At 39.4% G+C, this 21320-nt stretch overlaps 1 pseudogene; it reads right to left on the reverse strand.

Moving 5' to 3' along the window:
• Positions 1-19122, reverse strand: part of LOC149212989 (polygalacturonate 4-alpha-galacturonosyltransferase-like) — a 54461-nt pseudogene extending 35339 nt beyond the window's left edge.
• Positions 19123-21320: the final 2198 nt, after the last annotated feature.

Consider the following 21320-nt stretch of genomic DNA (forward strand, 5'->3'; position numbering starts at 1 on the left):
TACATCTCAGGTAGAAAATTTTTCACAAACCTATTTATCCAAATGCTTCAATGAAAATCAAAAGGATGTAAATATTTTTGTTAATTCTCCTTTATTTTGGTCTTTGTATTTTGATGGCTCTAAGTCCAGCGAGGGCTCAGGAGCAGATTGCATTTTGGTTAGTCTGCAAGGCGAAAAGACAATGCTTTCCTGTAGATTAGAATTTGAATGCACCAATAACACGGCCGAATACGAAGCTCTAGTGCAGGGATTATATAAGGCAATTGACCTTAAAGTCCAATATATTAAAGTATTCGGCGATAGTGAGATCATTGTTAAGCAGGTAAGAAATGCAATTCATTGCCTTTCAAGCCACCTTAAGCATTATCAATCGCTAGTGCAAGATCTTACTTCGCATTTCTCATCATTCAACATTTCCTCAATTCCTAGATCACAGAACTCAGCAGCCGATTTACTAGCCGACGTAGCTTCCAAACTTCTGCCTTCTGAAGACTATAGCCTTGATAGATTTTCTATAGAATTAATCTTTAGACCTTCAGTTCCTGATAACATCACCAACTGGAGGGTTTTCAACCATGACGAGGACATCTTGCAATTCTTAACCTCTGAAAAGTCCTATGACAATCAAATCATTGAAGAAGATGAGCATGATTCTCAAATGAAAAGAACATCTCAAGATAACGCGATTCCTAAGCCCGTAGTAAAGCTCGAAGACCTTTATGACATTAAAGACAGGTTCAAACCTGTAATTAATACAAAACTCCAAAGCTCTACTCTTAGGTTTGAATTGATTAATTTGGGAACAGATCAAGCTCCTCAAAATATAAACTTAGGATTAGGACTTTCTATAGAAGAAAAGGAAGCATTTATCAAACTCTTAAGGAAAAACAAACAAGTTTTTGCTTGGAAGTATGACGACCTCAAGACATATGATACATCTATCATACAACATACTATTCCTATGCTTCCCAATCAAAAACCTATCCAGCAGAAGTTAAGAAAAATACATCCAAATTTGGAGAGCCAGATAAAGTCAGAACTTAATAAGCTCTTAAAAGCTAAGATTATCTTCCCTGTCCGACACTCAAACTGGGTCTCTAATATGGTACCAGTCAGGAAGAAAAACGGCGACATCTGAATCTGTATTGATTTCAGAAACTTGAATAAGGCAAGCTTGAAAGATAATTTCCCACTGCCTACCATGGAGCAAATCCTCCAATCGGTAGCAGGATCTGAATTGATGTCCTTTCTCGACGGTTTCTCAGGATATAATCAAGTGCTGGTTCATCCTGATGACCAACTAAAAACCACATTCAGAACAAAATGGGGGACTTATGCATATCAAAAGACGCCTTTTGGACTCATAAATGCAGGAGCGACATTCCAAAGAGCCATGGATATAGCCTTTAGAGGGTTAATTAACCGGACAGTAGTCGTCTACCTCGATGATATTACTGTATATTCTAAAAAGAGATATAATCACTTGCATGATTTAAATCAGATTTTTCAACGATGCAAAACATATGGTATCTCTCTTAACCCGAAAAAGTCTTTCTTTGCTCTTAACCAGGGTAAGCTTTTAGGGTTTATTGTATCTAAGGATGGCATTTATGTAGATCCTGATCGAATTAAGGAAATTTCTGAAATTCCTTTTCCACACAACAAAAAATCGATGCAGTCGTTTTTAGGCCAGATTAATTTCGTTAAACGATTTGTTCCAGATTTTTCACAGATTGTACTACCACTACAAACGATGATTAAAAATAATTCAACCTTCAGATGGGGATTAGAAGAAAAGCAAGCTTTTAATGACATTAAGCAATCAATAATCAATACCCCAGCTCTGAATATTCCAAATCTTTCTAATCATTTTACATTATATACCATTGCATCTGACTTATCTTACGCAGCAGTGCTCACCCAGTTGAATGATGACAATTTGGAAGCGCCCATCTCGTTCTTTAGTTCAAACTTTCAAGGTGCCGAGTTGAACTATTCCGATATTGAAAAACAAGCTTTTGCTGTCTTTAAAGCAGTCAAACATTATCGACCCTTTCTTTTAAAAACCCATACTAAAGTGATAGTCCCTTTCTCGGCAGTTAGGCAACTATTAATTCAAAAAGAATTGGGCGAAAAAAGGGCAAATTGGGTCGCAGCTCTCCAAGAATATGACCTAGAAATAAAGCCAGCAAAGTTTGTTAAAGGTCAAGGTTTTTGCAGGATATTAGCAGGAGCATCAAACATTCCGGAATCAAGTGATACAGAGCAAACTCAAGAAGTTAATCAGCTAAGTATTCCCGATTCCGAATCTCAATATGCAGATCTGATCTTTTATTTAAAGAATAGTTATGCACCTACCAATTTGTCCTACAAGAACAAAAGGGCCACTAGATTGAAAGCTAAGAGTTTTTCCATTATCAATGATGTGCTCTTCAAAAGAAATTATGATTCTGTCCTATTAAGATGCCTTGAGAAACCTGAAGGTCAAAAGGTTTTGCAGGAGCTACACGACGGACCAGCAGGAGGACATTTTGGAGCTAATACAACAGCTCATAAAGTCATTCATGCTGGATACTATTGGCCTACTTTGTTTAAGGACGCTCATGAGTATGTAAGGAAATGTCTCAAATGCCAAACTGCCAGTGGAAGACAACAAAAACCAGCTTTCCCTTTGCAACCAGTCAACATTGAACAGCCTTTTGAACAATGGGGATTGGACATCATTGGAGAAATTAATCCATCTTCTTCCAGGCAGCACAAATATATCCTTACAGCAACTGATTACTTTACAAAGTGGGTAGAAGCAGTTCCATTAAAGACAGCAAACTCTGAGGCGATCATTGAATTTATAGTGTTGGAAATAATACTGAGAGGGGGGTGAATCAGTATTATCTAGCAATTAAACAAATCTTCCTTATTTGATCTTTTGAATTATTCTTGCATATCAGTACCATAAAATAATGAGCATGAACAAAGAAAATAGACAGTCACACCAAAGAACACAAGATGTAAGGTGGAAACCCAATGTGGAAGAAAACCACCTGCTGCAATATGTCTCTAACTTCTTTCAAGAAATTCTTTTTACAATGATTTTGTACTGGTGCAGTCCTTTACCAGTACGCAGGCTGCAACCTGCAGAGAGCTACAACTCTCTCTCGTTTTCCAGTCTCTCCTGGAAGGGAGCTACAACCCCCTACTTCTTTTCATGAAGAATCAAATGATCAACAAGTATACAATAGATACAGTCCACTACAGATATCAGATCAGTAATTACAGAAACAACCCAGAACACCTTATGAACAGAAATATACAGTCAACAGATCATCTTAAGACAGGGACGCATATTTTCTTTCTGTGGCCTGCGTCTGGACGCAGTATACCTTCTGCTGCTCTGCGTGCAGACGCACTGTTCCTTTAAGCTTTGCTGCGTACCGGCGCACCCAGTAACACTATCGCGCCGCGTCTTTCGCTTCAGGGACGCACCCAATAACACAGTCGCGCCGCGTCCTTTGCCTCAGAGACGCACCTGAGCCTTTACTGTACTGCGTCCCGGCGCACTTGCCCTTCACTGAACCTGCGTCCCTTCAGATATAAAAGATATGAGGACTTCAGAACTGACCCAACCACTCAGATCTACAGATCTGATCATGCGCCAAAGAGATCACAGTCCATTAGAAGATTCGCCCTCATAGATCTGGACTAGATCTCACCAAAAGATATTCAACCAAGATGATGCCTAATCCAAATGAACTCCTTTGCTTTATATAGGCAAGCTCCTCCCCAAAACATGGAACAATACCACGAGCCGACACCATAGAAACACAAAACCGTCGGCTAGATACCACACAAGAAACCCCCACGTGCTTTTCTCTGCCTTGAAATGTGTGCACTGGGTGGACGCACCTCCTGAACGGCTGGCCTGCGTCCCTGGACGCGGGTTCTGCATGGTATACCTGCGGGGACGCACTTGCTGAACAGATTTCCTGCGTCCTTCTTAAAAATAGAGAGCTGATCATCATCTACCACCTGAATGGGTTGCCATCAAGGACAACACCTGAATCATAATGCCAACAATCCCCCCCTTTGGACTTGATGGCAACCTCATAATCTTTAGCTTCATTCTCCCCCTTTGACATCAAGGGCAAAGGGTATGCTCCCCCTACGCTCATGCTTCTCCAGATCTGTAACAAATAACCAGAAATCCATCATAAAGGAGATAGAGACATATTGCAGCTATTTCCAAGATCTCCTTCTCCATAATGCCAACAATGCATTATGTGCTCCCCCTGAACCTATACCACCAATAGGAAGATGATCAACAGTAAGATGATGCATCAACAACCCCCAGCTTTTGCCTGAGGTATTCAAAAGTGTCCCTGGGCAACGGTTTGGTGAAAATATCAGCAACTTGTTCCTTAGAAGGAACATACTCCAACTTGACCTTCTGTTCAAGTACTTGTTCCCGGAGAAAATGGTACTTGATTGGTATGTGCTTGGTTTTTGAATGCATAACCGGATTCTTTGAGATGCTGATTGCGCTTGTGTTGTCACATAAGATAGGGATTGGAGGTGTACAAGTGATTTGATAATCCTGCAAAGTCTGCATCATCCAAAGGAGTTGGGTGCAACAAGATGCAGCAGCAACATATTCCGCTTCAGCTGTAGACAAGGCAATTGAACTCTGTTTCTTGCTGAACCAAGATACCAGTCTGGGACCCATAAAGAACGCACCACCACTTGTGCTTTTCCTGACATCCATGCTTCCGGCCCAATCTGCATCTGTATAAGCATGAAGAGTGAGATCTGTATCTCTAGGATACCATAAGCCATAATTTTGAGTCCCTTGAAGATATTTGAAAATTCTCTTCACTGCTTGAAGATGAGTCTCCTTCGGATTTGCCTAAAATCTTCCAACTATTCCAACTGCATGCATGATGTCTGGTCGGGTACCTGTCAAATATAGTAAACTTCCAATCATAGATCTGTAGGTTGGTTGATGTACTGCTGCAGATTCATCATTTGCACTGAGACTACATCCTGTGACCATGGGTGTACATACTGGTTTTGCATCTTCCATGCCATATTTCTTCAAAATCTGCTTGAGATACTTGGTTTGAGATAAAAGGATTCCTCCTTCCTTTTGTTGGATTTGCAAACCAAGGAAGTATGTCAGTTCTCCTAGCAAGGACATTTCAAATTCTTTCTGCATGACCGAGGCAAAGCTTTGACTCATAGCTTCTTCATTGCTGCCAAAAATAATGTCATCTACATACACAACAAGTATTAGTAATTTGTCATTTTCAACTTTTATATATAGATTGCTATCTGCTGAACCTTTTGAAAAACCTTGTTGATGAAGATATTTGTCCAACCGGTAGTACCAAGCCCTTGGAGCTTGTTTGAGACCATAGAGAGCCTTTTTTAATCGGCATACAAGATTTGGATCATTTCCAAGAATGAACCCATCTGGCTGTTCAATGTACACTTCTTCATCCAAGTCTCCATTCAGAAAGGCTGATTTCACATCCATTTGAAATACTTTGAAGTTCTGGAAACTTGAGAGAGCAAGAAACATTCGGATGGCCTCAAGTCTTGCAACAGGAGCAAAAGTTTCTTCAAAGTCTATTCCTTCTTGCTGCGCATACCCTTTACAAACAAGTCTGGCTTTGTTTCTAATTACTTCTCCATTTTCATTCATTTTATTTTTGAAGACCCATTTTGTTCCGATAACATTCTTATCCTTTGGTCTAGGAACCAGCTCCCAAGTGTTGTTCTTTTTTATTTGCTCAAGTTCTTCATCCATTGCTTTCACCCAACATTCATCTTTGCATGCCTCTTTCACATTTTGTGGTTCAGTAGAGGAGAGTAATGCCAAATAACTTGAAGCTTCTGCAACTGTTCTTCTAGTTTGTATACCTACTTCTTTCTGTCCCATGATCTGAGATTCTGGATGGTTCGTTTGAACATATCTGGATGGAGTCTTTTCTTCTATTCTTGTTTGTTCTTCTGCTTCTTCGTGAGGTTCTTCTTGAGATTCTTCTTGCAGTTCTTCTTCTTCATTATTTTGTCTTTGAGGGTAGCTTTCATATTCTTCGATGTCTTCACGATGTATTTGCCTAGGAATGTATCCCTTCTCATCAACCACTACATCAATGCTGTCAACAATTCTGCCAAGTCTTTTATTGTAGCATTTGTATGCTTTGCTATGTGGAGAGTAGCCAAGAAGAATACCTTCATCTGCTCTAGGATCAAGTTTTCCAAGCTGCTCCTCAGTATTCTTGATATAGCATTTGCTCCCAAAGATTTTGAAGTGCTTTACCGAAGGAGTTTTACCACTCCAGAGCTCATGAGGAGTTTGAGTGCTGTTCACCCGGACATTTGTCTTGTTGAGAATAATAACCGCCGCATGTGCAGCTTCACCCCAGAAGGTTGCAGGAGTTCCTGATTCATCAAGCATAGCACGAGCCATTTGTTGGATTGTTCTGTTCATTCTTTCAACTACTCCATTTTGCTGAGGAGTTCTAGCTGTAGAAAATTCTCTCCTTATCCCATGTTCATCACAGAAATCGAAAAATTCATTTGAAGTAAATTCCCCACCTCTGTCGGATCTGAGGCACTTAATTTTGTGACCTGATTCATTTTCAACCAAAGCTTTGAAGGATTTGAATTTTTCGAATGCTTCATCTTTGTGCTTCATAAGTCCTAACCAAACAAACCTGGAGAAATCGTCAATAAATAATATCAAGTATTCCTCTCCTCTAGGTGTTCTTTTTCTGAATGGTCCACATACATCTGTATGTACTAGCTCAAGAGGCATGCTGGCTGATCCTTCTTTCTCTGGAAAGTTAGTTCTGGTTTGTTTTCCAAACTGACATGATCTGCATATGGTGTTGTCAGGAATTTTGATATCTGGAAGATCGCGAACTGCCTGATATTTGCAAGCTTTCCTTATTTGTGAGAAGCTTAGATGTCCCAACCTTCGATGCCATAACCAGTGCTCTTCATCCTTGCTTAGATAGCATTGTTGTTGTCCTTCATCAAATATGTATAGATTATTTGGAGTTCTTTTTCCTTTGAGAACTGTTTTACCTGTATCAAGATCACGAACAAGACATCCATTTGATCTGAATATAACCTCGGTTCTTTGATCACACATCTGGCTGACACTTAGTAGATTATGCTTCAATCCATCAACAAACAAGACATTTCCAGCCTTAACATCTTCTTTTAAAGGAGCAATACCTTTTCCTTTTATAGTTGCAGGAGTATCATTTCCAAAAGAGACTTTCTTTCCCTTTTCTAAACTAGAATAAGACTCAAGTTTTTCTTTATCACCTGTCATATGCTTCGAACATCCACTGTCAATGTACCATAGATTTTCTTGTCCTTCTGCATAAAATGCTATCCCACATCTTTCTGTTTGAGGTTCCTTTATTCTCCATGTTTTGGTGCCTGAGGCTTGTTCCTTTTTCTGCTCTTGTACCTTTCTTTCCAGAAACCTGCTTCTGCATTCAAAGTCTTCATGTCCAAAATTATTGCAAATAGAACATTCAACTTCATTTTCAAGAGCTGAAAAGTTGTTATAGGTCCTTTTTGTAATCCCTGTCATACTTCTTTGTTTTTGAGCTTCCCTAGTCATGATTGTTTTATACGCAACACATTGAGCTGCTTTGTGACCAAAGTTATGGCAAGAAAAGCATTGTCCATTGAAGAAGCTTCTGCGATTATTGAATCTACCAGCCAACTGATTGTACTTTCTATTTTCATCTATTCTTGAACCAAATTGAGAAGATTTTACCTGTGGCTGGTTGTGGCTTTTGTTCACCCTTAAGCTCGATTGCCCCTGATAGTTTCTGTTTGACATTTGTCCCTGCTTTACCTGATGATCTTCCTTGTGCTCTTGCTCATTTCTTCTTGCTGCATCAAGATAACTTTTTGAAGTGGATGCTTGAGAAGTTTCTCCATTATAGCCCAGACCTGTCTTATTTAGTGGAGACCGCTGCACACTGATAATCTCATCCAAAGTTTCAGATCCTTTGACAAACTTGAGATTAATAGTTTTTGTTCTCTCAATTTCTTTTCTAAGACCAACAATTTCACCTTCTAATTTTTCAAGATGTTTTTCCTTTTCATCAATTTGGAATTGTAGAGTATCAATAATCATGTTCTTTTCTTCTATGCATCTCTTGAGTCTAGTAATTTCATCATAAAGGTTATCCACATCTACAGCATCCTCATAATCATCATCTTCAAATGCCATTAACAACCTATATTTATTACCTTGTTCATCTTCATCACTGTTTGATAAGCCATCACTATCTTCATGGGTGTAGTAGCTTTTCTTATTTGCACTTTGTTTCTTGTTCCATCTAACTGGTTCCTTTCCTTTATCCTTATAAGAGCATTTTGCAGCATAATGACCTACTCTTCCACAAGAAAAGCATTTGAAAGGTAGCTTACCTCTAAACCTTCCAGAACCCCTTTGAAGATTTCTGACAAAATTTGATTCTTCTTCCTCTTCTTCTGGATCATGGCTTGCTTCATAGTGATCTTCTTTGCCTGAAGCTTTAAAAGCAGCCTCCCTTCTGTCTGATGGTCCTCCCTTTCTCATTTCATAAGCAGTTAGAATTCCATGTAGCTGAGACATAGTAAGAACACGGAGATTTTCTTTTTCTTCTATTGCAGATACTTTAGATTCAAACTTGGGGGATAATGATCTTAGAATCTTTTGAACTACTATAGACTCCTTTATTTCTTCACCCAAATTTTTCATACAATTTACAATCTCATCTACCCGAAGAAAATAATTAGCCACACTTTCATCATTATACATCTTGAGAGTCTCATATTGAATCCTGAGAGTTTGAAGTTTAGCTTGTTTTACCTGTTCATCTCCTTCATAGCTTGTAATCATTTTGTCCCATATTTCTTTTCCTGATTTGAAGTGCATTACCTTCATGAATTCTATTTGGGATATACTTCCTAATAGAGTACTGACTGCTTTTGCATTTGTTTCATACTTCTTTTTCTCAGCTGGATCTGTAGGAGTAGCTGAAGGAAAAGCATAGCCTGTTTCTACAATGTCCCAAACTTCAGTACCAAGAGATTGAAGATATGCAGTAACTCTTACCTTCCAATAATTGAAGTTTGTCCCATCAAAGACCGGTGGCCTGATTGATGCTTCTTTCTCGTAGTTGCTCATGATGAACGATCTACCTTCAAGCGATCAAGCTTTTCTGAAGGACCTGCTCTAATACCAATTGTTGGAAATAATACTGAGAGGGGGGTGAATCAGTATTATCTAGCAATTAAACAAATCTTCCTTATTTGATCTTTTGAATTATTCTTGCATATCAGTACCATAAAATAATGAGCATGAACAAAGAAAATAGACAGTCACACAAAAGAACACAAGATGTAAGGTGGAAACCCAATGTGGGAGAAAACCACCTGCTGCAATATGTCTCTAACTTCTTTCAAGAAATTCTTTTTACAATGATTTTGTACTGGTGCAGTCCTTTACCAGTACGCAGGCTGCAACCTGCAGAGAGCTACAACTCTCTCTCGTTTTCCAGTCTCTCCTGGAAGGGAGCTACAACCCCCTACTTCTTTTCATGAAGAATCAAATGATCAACAAGTATACAACAGATACAGTCCACTACAGATATCAGATCAGTAATTACAGAAACAACCCAGAACACCTTATGAACAGAAATATACAGTCAACAGATCATCTTAAGACAGGGACGCATATTTTCTTTCTGTGGCCTGCGTCTGGACGCAGTATACCTTCTGCTACTCTGCGTGCAGACGCACTGTTCCTTTAAGCTTTGCTGCGTACCGGCGCACCCAGTAACACTATCGCGCCGCGTCTTTCGCTTCAGGGACGCACCCAATAACACAGTCGCGCCGCGTCCTTTGCCTCAGAGACACACCTGAGCCTTTACTGTACTGCGTCCCGGCGCACTTGCCCTTCATTGAACCTGCGTCCCTTCAGATATAAAAGATATGAGGACTTCAGAACTGACCCAACCACTCAGATCTACAGATCTGATCATGCGCCAAAGAGATCACAGTCCATTAGAAGATTCGCCCTCATAGATCTGGACTAGATCTCACTAAAAGATATTCAACCAAGATGATGCATAATCCAAATGAACTCCTTTGCTTTATATAGGCAAGCTCCTCCCCAAAACATGGAACAATACCACGAGCCGACACCATAGAAACACAAAACCGTCGGCTAGATACCACACAAGAAACCCCCACGTGCTTTTCTCTGCCTTGAAATGTGTGCACTGGGTGGACGCACCTCCTGAACGGCTGGCCTGCGTACCTGGACACGGATTCTGCATGGTATACCTGCGGGGACGCACTTGCTGAACAGATTTCCTGCGTCCTTCTTAAAAATAGAGAGCTGATCATCATCTACCACCTGAATGGGTTGCCATCAAGGACAACACCTGAATCATAATGCCAACAATCTCCCCCTTTGGACTTGATGGCAACCTCATAATCTTTAGCTTCATTCTCCCCCTTTGACATCAAGGGCAAAGGGTATGCTCCCCCTACGCTCATGCTTCTCCAGATCTGTAACAAATAACCAGAAATCCATCATAAAGGAGATAGAGACATATTGCAGCTATTTCCAAGATCTCCTTCTCCATAATGCCAACAATGCATTATGTGCTCCCCCTGAGCCTATACCACCAATAGGAAGATGATCAACAGTAAGATGATGCATCAACAACCCCCAGCTTTTGCCTGAGGTATTCAAAAGTGTCCCTGGGCAACGGTTTGGTGAAAATATCAGCAACTTGTTCCTTAGAAGGAACATACTCCAACTTGACCTTCTGTTCAAGTACTTGTTCCCGGAGAAAATGGTACTTGATTGGTATGTGCTTGGTTTTTGAATGCATAACCGGATTCTTTGAGATGCTGATTGCGCTTGTGTTGTCACATAAGATAGGGATTGGAGGTGTACAAGTGATTTGATAATCCTGCAAAGTCTGCATCATCCAAAGGAGTTGGGTGCAACAAGATGCAGCAGCAACATATTCCGCTTCAGCTGTAGACAAGGCAATTGAACTATGTTTCTTGCTGAACCAAGATACCAGTCTGGGACCCATAAAGAACGCACCACCACTTGTGCTTTTCCTGTCATCCACGCTTCCGGCCCAATCTGCATCTGTATAAGCATGAAGAGTGAGATCTGTATCTCTAGGATACCATAAGCCATAATTTTGAGTCCCTTGAAGATATTTGAAAATTCTCTTCACTGCTTGAAGATGAGTCTCCTTCGGATTTGCCTAAAATCTTCCAACTATTCCAACTGCATGCATGATGTCTGGTCGGGTACCTGTCAAATATAGTAAACTTCCAATCATAGATCTGTAGGTTGGTTGATGTACTGCTGCAGATTCATCATTTGCACTGAGACTACATCCTGTGACCATGGGTGTACATACTGGTTTTGCATCTTCCATGCCATATTTCTTCAAAATCTGCTTGAGATACTTGGTTTGAGATAAAAGGATTCCTCCTTCCTTTTGTTGGATTTGCAAGCCAAGGAAGTATGTCAGTTCTCCTAGCAAGGACATTTCAAATTCTTTCTGCATGACCGAGGCAAAGCTTTGACTCATAGCTTCTTCATTGCTGCCAAAAATAATGTCATCTACATACACAACAAGTATTAGTAATTTGTCATTTTCAACTTTTATATATAGATTGCTATCTGCTGAACCTTTTGAAAAACCTTGTTGATGAAGATATTTGTCCAACCGGTAGTACCAAGCCCTTGGAGCTTGTTTGAGACCATAGAGAGCCTTTTTTAATCGGCATACAAGATTTGGATCATTTCCAAGAATGAACCCATCTGGCTGTTCAATGTACACTTCTTCATCCAAGTCTCCATTTAGAAAGGCTGATTTCACATCCATTTGAAATACTTTGAAGTTCTGGAAACTTGAGAGAGCAAGAAACATTCGGATGGCCTCAAGTCTTGCAACAGGAGCAAAAGTTTCTTCAAAGTCTATTCCTTCTTGCTGCGCATACCCTTTACAAACAAGTCTGGCTTTGTTTCTAATTACTTCTCCATTTTCATTCATTTTATTTTTGAAGACCCATTTTGTTCTGATAACATTCTTATCCTTTGGTCTAGGAACCAGCTCCCAAGTGTTGTTCTTTTTTATTTGCTCAAGTTCTTCATCCATTGCTTTCACCCAACATTCATCTTTGCATGCCTCTTTCACATTTTGTGGTTCAGTAGAGGAGAGTAATGCCAAATAACTTGAAGCTTCTGCAACTGTTCTTCTAGTTTGTATACCTGCTTCTTTCTGTCCCATGATCTGAGATTCTGGATGGTTCTTTTGAACATATCTGGATGGAGTCTTTTCTAAACTTTTGTAAACTTCACTCTGAACGAAGTTCTATGAGTCATCTTGGGTTTTCAAAATTGGTCTCCAAAGGTTATCTATATTAAAATAGGAGCTAATCCATCTTCAGCATCTTTAACTCTTAACCTGTCATCCATTTACTCTTAAGAAGATAGTTGTTCATCCCATTCACCAAAAGTTTATGATTACTCAGAGTGTAATTCTAAAATATTAAAGATTAAAGATAGGAGGTCTTATTACAAGCCTGCTTACCATGTTCATAGGAAAATAATTCAATTGACATTACCAAAACTGCATATCAAACAGGGTAATGGCTTGAAATTTCAAGACAAGGGGTCTCATCACGAGCCAGCTTGTTCAGTTTGATTACTACCCGTGAGTGGCATTGTCATTATCTGGCCACCAAACCAGGACAATGGCTTTTCTCTTAAGCAAGAAGAAAGTGAAATTCAAAAAATGCGAAAATATCTTTTGAATTCATTCTGTTTAGTCACACTCTTAAGTAAATGGAACAATGGACAACAACATGGTTGAAAGGTAACCCTGCCGAGACTATAAACGTTTGCTGGCAGCAGAGGCTCTACCTGTGACAGAGGAGTTTATTTTAAAAGCCGATATGGAAAAGTTTTCTATTTTACCTTTATGAACCAATAAAGACTTGTTTTAAAACTTAAAATGCATTTATTTTCTTTATAAAAAGAGGAAGTCAACTGAAGAAGCCTGTTTTATTCAGAATCAATAGACATCTAGTTATATTAGAAATTTCCTTTCCCTTATAAAGATTCTATTTGAAAAAGTGTAAGTATATTTATTAGTCCAGAGATAACTGGTTCTACCAACGAATCGCCAATTGTTGTGCCCTACAACAACCCCCCATTTCATAACATTTTTATCACAAACAATTAACATATGAAATGGGTCCCTTTTAAAATTTTAATTGGAATTAATGAATTTGTTCGAAAAAGGTATGATAATCAAATGAATTTGTGAATAAAAACCTTTTTGAACAAATAACAAGCAATTTTTGGTTAAGTCCGAAAAAGCAATCGCAAGATCGCTTGTTACCTTGGTCCTTTCCGATGCGATATCGCTATCGGCCATCGGCGATAGCCAATGCACACACAGAAAAAGCACATGTCTTTTCCCCGATGCGACACAATATCGGTGATCAACTATCGGCGTTGCTTCTTATGAAAAGCGTTTTAAGCCATGACCCGATGCGATATCGCTATCGGTAGTCAGCAGAATCCCATACATTTTCATAAGACGTTCAGATCTTTTCCCGATGCGATGTGATATCGCTATCGGTAGTCGGTAAATCATTTCATATACATCTAGGGATTATGTTTGCGCGCTAATATGATGCAATGTCGCAATCGGCATTCGCCAAGATCTCTCCCAAACGATAATATCACTCACACCCCGATGCGATGCGATGACGCTTAATGATGACCAGAATTCCTAAAAGGTGATTATTTCAAAGCTTCAAAGTTATATTTAAATCCAATTTGACAAAAGCACAGATTTCAAAATGTCGTTAAATACAGGGATAAGGTAATGCATGCGTATTTAAAGCTTTGCCCCTTCGATTTAACGAACATTTACGATTAGACCTTTGAAAAAATCTGTTGCACGCTTTAAGGGGTCATTCGGTTTAATAACTTAAGTAATGGTCATTTATGGAGCTGCAAGCTGTAAAATCACCATCATTGCATCTGCGGTGCCTTCTCAAATCATTAGATCCGCAGCCACTTTTAGAATTAATCTCACCACGCTTCAAGTAATATATCTATCCCGTTATTGATTGTCATTGTTATTTCCTTGTTACGATTTCTCTTGCATTTGTGTAGAATTCAACCGTCGAGAGAAGTCTGAACATGATGGGAAAGAAATTCAAGAAGGTGGCAGGTTCTACTGCAACACCTGTCCCAGGTCAAGCTGCTATAGTTTCAAAGAAAGGCTTAATCTCAGATACTACATGCACTGGTCTTCCTAGCACTACATGGCAAGGTACATATAATTTGTTAGAGGCTGAGCAACCAGAAAAAACAGTAACTGAGGCTAGTGTGGATGAACTAAGGAAGTCCGAGGCAACTCTCAAAGACTTGGCTGACTCCTTTCTGCACATAATAGCAGCCAGAGAACAAGTCCTACCTTACACTGATGTGGTACGCTAGGCAATTGAGGAAATTACCCTCACTGATAGAACCTTTCATACAAAGGATGGAAGGATTTTCGGGTCCTTCAAGCCTGATGACCTGAGGCGGATGTATCATTTACCTGAACCTGAGCTAGTCTATAACAGATCCTTTGTGGAGAAGTTCGTGAAAGAGAATGAATCACCATCCGAACCTCTCCGAGATTGGAGGCAGAATCCAGCTAAACACAAGCATGACATTTCGGGTAAGTACTCCAATGCTTCTTTGGCTTCTCCCTATTGCTATGCTAGGATTATGATGTGTAGATTGTGGGGATTACATGACTCTGCTAATATCCATATCGATATGGTTCCCTTAAGGGAAGCGGCCGTCAATAGTACAATCATGGATTGGGCCACTATTCTGTCTGATAAATTGGTCATAGTTGTTCATGAGTTTAGGGCCAAAACCAGAGTCACCGAGAGGAAAATCCCACCCTTTTATTACTCTGCTTACATTATGGATACCCTGTGTTTTAATTCTGAGTTTCATGTCCTTGGTTGGAGATGGACCACCCATGACCCAACACCCATTCACTTGTACCATCGGAAATTATGGAAACCCTCTTACAAAGACCATTTGTATCAAATTTGCAATGGTTTCATGGTGCTCGTCCACTATTCTATTTTCGACAGACCTATCCCAAGAATTTCCTATGAAGCTTCTTTTGACCTACCAGCCGTAGCCCATTGGTTCGGGGAAGAGCATTTTACCTATATTAGAGTTTTTGGAAGCAAGGCTAGGCCACATGTTCTCCCCCTGTACATCCCAGATAAATTGTTAGCCCGGGAAATCTCCTACCAGATTATGTCTGAGGGTGTCACACAAACTCTCAAAGAGGAGAAAAAGAGAGGATGGCCCTCTTTTCCTTTAAGAATTGGAGTTTATACGCTGCAGAATTACAAGCATGCAGAAAAGGAAGCAGCAAAACTCCAAATGGTATCCCTGGCTTCTATTCAAAACAGACTCTATGATCCAAAAAAGACTGCTTTCATTGCCTTGGAACAGGCCAAACTGCCAAAGGTTGTCCATCAAGAAGATCAGTTTGATGACCTGTTCGTGAGTGCCGATTCAATAAGCCAAATCAAACAGCTTGCTGTAATGAGATACGAAGATGTGGAGTTAACTGAATTTAATAAACTTAGAAAGCAAAGGTTGCAAACTTTGCCTCTAGATTTATTATCCACAACCCCAACATCCTCCTCAAGCGAGCCTGGTCAGCAGCAAATAAATTCACCTCCTGTTACAATTAAAGAGTATGATAAACAAGAAGAGGAAAGGCAAAACAAGCTGCAGGCAGAGAAGCATAAAAGGGAGCAGATAGAAAGGCAGCAAAAGGCACAAAAGGATCAAGAGCAAAGAAAAAAAATAAGAGTTAGAACAACAGAGGAAGAGGGAAGAAGGAGAGAAAGCAAAGAAAGAACTGGAAGATAGGCAGAAAAAGGAATTGGAGGAACAGCAGCAAAGAGCACAAGAGGAGCAACAGCGGAAGGCATTCGAGGAACAGCAGAGGATTGAACAAGAGAAAGAACAGAGTAAAGCCCACACAGAACAAAGTGAGCAAATCTCTACTGATCCTGAATTGATTAAGGAATGGAACCAATTCGATTCCATTATCAGTGGTAAGGAAGCCTCCAAAGACTCAGACGCCTCTAAAAAAAGTAATGCTCCCGATACTACTTCTTCTCAGGTTCTAGAAGGAACCAGCGGCGCACCCATGATACAGAATGTTGAGGTAATCACTCAAGACCCATCCGATCAAATTGATCTTCAGGTGGAGGAAATTCCTCCCCTAGACATTTTCTACAGCCCAAAGCATAGAGCCGTTGTTAGGCGCTCTAGGAAAAGACGAAGGCTTGATCAACCTTCTATTTCACCTGAGCAAACAGTCATGGGCAATGTGGTCTGGAAGGGAGAATTAGATCCCTCTGAAGATCTGACTAAGTTGTCGCAATTTGCGGGAGCTTATTCGGCAGCAACTATTGACAAAGCATCAGAAGTAAGTCTTCTGTTGAAGACTAAAGATCATGAGATATATGCATTGCAGGCAGAAGTAATTGAGGCGAGAAATAAGGCAGCACAGGTAGAGGAACAATTGCTGGCTCAACAGCAAGAAAATAATTTGTTAACCCAGCAACTGCTAATCGAAAAACAGAGGATAGACCAAAGTGACATTCAGAAAGCAAAAGAATTATCAGAGGCATTATCCCAGTTAAAAGCATCGAATGAGCTGATGATAAAATCTAAAGACGAGCAAATAATTCAGCTATCAGCACAGCTCGAAGGTATCAAGGACGCCCAGAGTATTGATGATTTCAGAGCAGAGGCAACTCGAATAAACAGCGCATTAATATCTCAGATCAGGCTCTTGTGCCGACAACTTGTTGACGCTGAATCACTTTGTGAAACATCTACAGTAGTGTGTGAGCAAATAGAGAAGGCCAGGAATAAGGTAGATCAGGCTGAAGATGATATATCAGAATATATTGAATGGCAAGACACTCCAGAAGGGAAAGCGGCAAATTTGTCCCGAATGCATGTAACATACAAGGACATACTCTTCATGGAATGGAACATGCAGGTAATGAAAGCGGAAAGGGCAGCCTCAAGATGTAAAATGATTTCCAGCAACATGATCAATCTAGTCAACGACACATTGTATCTGGAAAACATGATTTCCCAGTGCACACCTGGAAACATAACAATAGCAAACATGCTGGAGCACAGAAATTACCCTGATCTGGAGAAACAAGGGCGGTTAATCGCCGGAGTAAATACCTTAACCGCCGACGCATACTGGCTCTTTCTGATTAAACCACATTCTCAAAGGTCGGCTCTTAACTGTTTAACGGATGCCCTCCGATATCTGATTTCCGACATTCAGGATGCCACATATGATGCCCAGCTAACTTCACGCCTCAATACTCCACCAGAAGTAGAGCCAATGCTGGCGATATGTCAGCGAAGGAGTAAAGGCAAAGAGACCTCTGAATGAAGCATCGCCGCCGACTGCCAGATCACCAGGAAACAAGATGATATTTGTTAATGCCAATTTAGTAGCTTTTCAGTTTTTAGATATTTAGATATTTAGATTAGCATAGTATTTATAGATCCTTTCATTGTTTTGGAAAGGGTCGTAAAATTTTGTAAAAGACTTAAAGGCTAAAGTTTGCACTATTGTGCTTCAGTCTATATCCTTTTGTGAAACGCGACCACTGGTTCTTAATTTTGCTTAGAAGGTTGTTTTATGCAAATTGTGCACTACTGTCATTTGCTTGGAATGCTTTCTGGTTTGAAGGAAGGACCGCGACATAGTGATTAATATACTGGATTGATCAAACAGCTTACATGGTACTATTATCTGTATCTGTCCTCTTTTCTATTATATGAATTGTTGTGTTATTATCTTTGCTATTGTTGAATACATGTATGCAATATAACAGCAAATCTTCATTTCATATCACTATTGAATGTTTTGTGATTTGTTATCTTTCTTACTCATGCGTGTAGCAATAATATAAATGACTAAGTGCAGTAATTCGCTATTATCGCTCTGCATAACTAATTATGGAAAGCAATCTTAAATGATTTAAACATCTATGCTTTAGTGTTAGAGTCATCTATATGTCTGCCATTAAGCACAGATTATCAAACGCTGCATTCTACGAATCGATAAGTCCCGGGATTAGATTATAGTTATTATATTTCTCTTATAGTTTAGCTATTCACTTATTATCACCTTATATCGTAAATCATTCATCCATCCCGTTTACTTATAATTCTTGGGAAACTGGTCCCATTATCCCCAGTCGGAGCCACTATCCCAAACGGAAAAGGAGCTGCACTAAGGTCCGGACCGGGTGGTTTCCCCGATGTTGTTGCAACGAATTTCGGGGCATCAACAGGTCCTTACTTGCTCGTCTGTAGACTGAAGCATGGCTTGCAACTTCTTTGTTACTGTCCCACAGTCATAAAATTGTTCTCTAGACTTGGATAGGACATTACCCATAGCCTTGATCTTCTCAGTTGCACTAAAACATTCATATCAATTATTGACCATGAAAAAGAGAATGAAAAGCAGAAATATTGACAAACGGACTGTAATTTTAAAAGAAACAAAGGATATGAACACCAAATGCAAATGGAAGCACTTGCTACTCTTGATTTAGAAGCAGCCAATGTGAAAATTATTACCTTTGAGGTAGATCAGAATCTACATTAGCCTCACCCAATGTACGCTGACATTATTTAATACGAAGCATCAATTCATGGTATAAATCAAGATTATTCTTAGCCTGGGAAATGCTTGAATACACCCTAGCCATGATCAGTTGGTCTCGCATCAATCTAACAGTGGAGTAAAAATTCTTCTTCTCATTCTCTTGCCTCCAAATGTTGTATTTTCCCAAGACAACAGATTCTACCTCCTTGGAACGTTTAATTGCTACATTTTCAAGTTCAACTTGTTTTTCTTCATCCTGTTGAATCAACTCTGTTGACCTTTTCTCCCTCCTCTTTTGTCGCAATTGTTGTAAGCATTAAACTACTATAAATTAAAGCATACTATGCTAAAATCTAAGAAATATAAAATTTTTCTATTGGAGAAGTAACGTTCAAAAAGGATTTTGGAAAATAATATAACAATTCCCTTTTCCATGAGAACAAAAAGTAGCGATCTACTGCAGCAAAGAATTTTACCCTCTGCAAAACTTTTGTTGGACTTTCTTCAAGCTACAAATGGTCTGCATTACGACAACCATTGTCCTGGGAGTTTGACTAGACATTACCTTACAGTAGGCTACCAACATCATAGATCAGTTAAGCAGGGAAAATCAAAACATATCATCAAGAGTATTCTCTTTGACGTCTCAATGTTCACTTCCTGTGTCATCCTCTTGAAACCTCATAAGAAGTTCCTCGTCATTGGAAGTTTTTTCTGCACCTCGTCATTCATTTTACCCCCCTCAGGATTTTCCTTGCCTTCTTCATTAAAGATCACAGCATCTTGTTACAAATGTAACTTTTCTGAGCTGTCTCCAGAAGTCGTTTGCCTCTGCTTGATGTATACCATTAGAAATAGAGAAGCACCCCTGCTAATGTCAGTTTTCACTTCCTGCTTAATACAACCCTACTCAACTACATAGATCATCATCACATAGGTTTCCTTACATGTTCAATAGAGAAAATATCCAAAATCTTCACCAATCGTACCTCAGATTTAGTAATATCCCTTTGGTTTACTTTGGAGGGCTTTTCTAATACCCATGAGGAAGATAAATCATTCCGTAGAACAATATTTAAGTTTAGAGCTCCCGAGTCCTCTGTGTTAGCTATTATGACATTAATCACCTGCCCAGTAAATAAAATTTATTTTCAATTCTCTGCTCAATAGGGGAGAAATGAAATTTAAGATATCCAAATGCAGCAGGTTTCTTATACTTGCCTCCTTCGGGAAGAGAGAGTCAATGCTCTCTGTTAAACTCTTCTTTCTCCAGCCATCTGCCTGTTCTTGTGAACCCCACAGATAAATAGATAAGAGTGATTTTAAACATATGACAAAGCTCCAGTATCCTCAATAATTCCTCTCTATTTCAATCCACTCAAGTCGATTAAATTGAATTTGGTTTGGAGATAGTGTCTCACTCGAAATTCCTTCTCTGTTGCAGGTTTATATAAAATCATATCTGAAGCTATAAAGTTCCTAGCATCTAAGCTCATATATATAATATTATTCTTGAGCTCATTGACATGCCTTCAGCCTTGTATTAGGGCTTTGTCTGTTTGATAGAGAAGTATAAGTATCCTTAGCCCTTGGACATCAATCAAGAGTGTTTGAAAAATAGTGTTCGTGGTTTTCAATTGGGTAGATGCTTATTGAAGGTAAAGGATCAACCTTTATGTGTTTCTGAGATTCTAGTAACAAAGGAAAGGGGGTTCATGACAAATAAAGATCATTCCAAGGATCTTTAAATCTGAAACACAATGTTCTAAAATCTCATTTAAATAGGTATGACTGTTATTGGTGTCTAAGCCAAATGCATCTCAACATTTCTTCTCATATAAACTCATTGAGGCAATCAGGACACACACATGGGTTTAGCCTAGATCCATCACTTTTTATATGATTTTTACATCTTGGGTTTAAAAAACCTTTATATACTCTAATTAGTAATTTCTAATACCCATGCTCGGTGCATGCTGCACATTATTTTTCATAGCTGCGAAATTTGCATTCCATCAGTTAAAGCTAGGATAGAATTAGTCTTAGTCAAAGAAGTCTATTTTATTTGATGGATTCAAAATGAATTTAATTTACTATGTTTTCTCCTTTCCTTTAATTAACTCTGGTTTCAATAACCATCAAATCTTCAAAAGATAGAAATTCGATAATAGAAGTGGAGTCAGATAGAGATTTACCACTGCGAGAAATGGATATAGTCGAAAGTTCTTTCCCAAGGCTTGGCGGGTCAATGGGCTCCATGAATTTTTTCTCCCTCTTCCCTAGATTTATCAATGGCCTTTGTTGTAACAGCCTCAGAGGGGTTTTTTTTGCTTGTGTTAGGTAAAATGTATGATTCCGAAGGGTATGTCCAACAACCGAAGCTTTTTCATCAGTTACTCGAGTCTAGAATTTCTGGAATAGGTCTATCAACCTATTTCACTGCCTTGGAGGAGAAGGTGACAACCTATAGAGAGAGAGGGGAATTTTTTGGGTGACGATGGAAAG

This window comes from Pinus tabuliformis, chromosome 1_1 (assembly GCF_031772625.1).
Source record: "Pinus tabuliformis cultivar Carrire ecotype Pingquan chromosome 1_1, CPIR1, whole genome shotgun sequence".
Taxonomy (NCBI): domain Eukaryota; kingdom Viridiplantae; phylum Streptophyta; class Pinopsida; order Pinales; family Pinaceae; genus Pinus; species Pinus tabuliformis.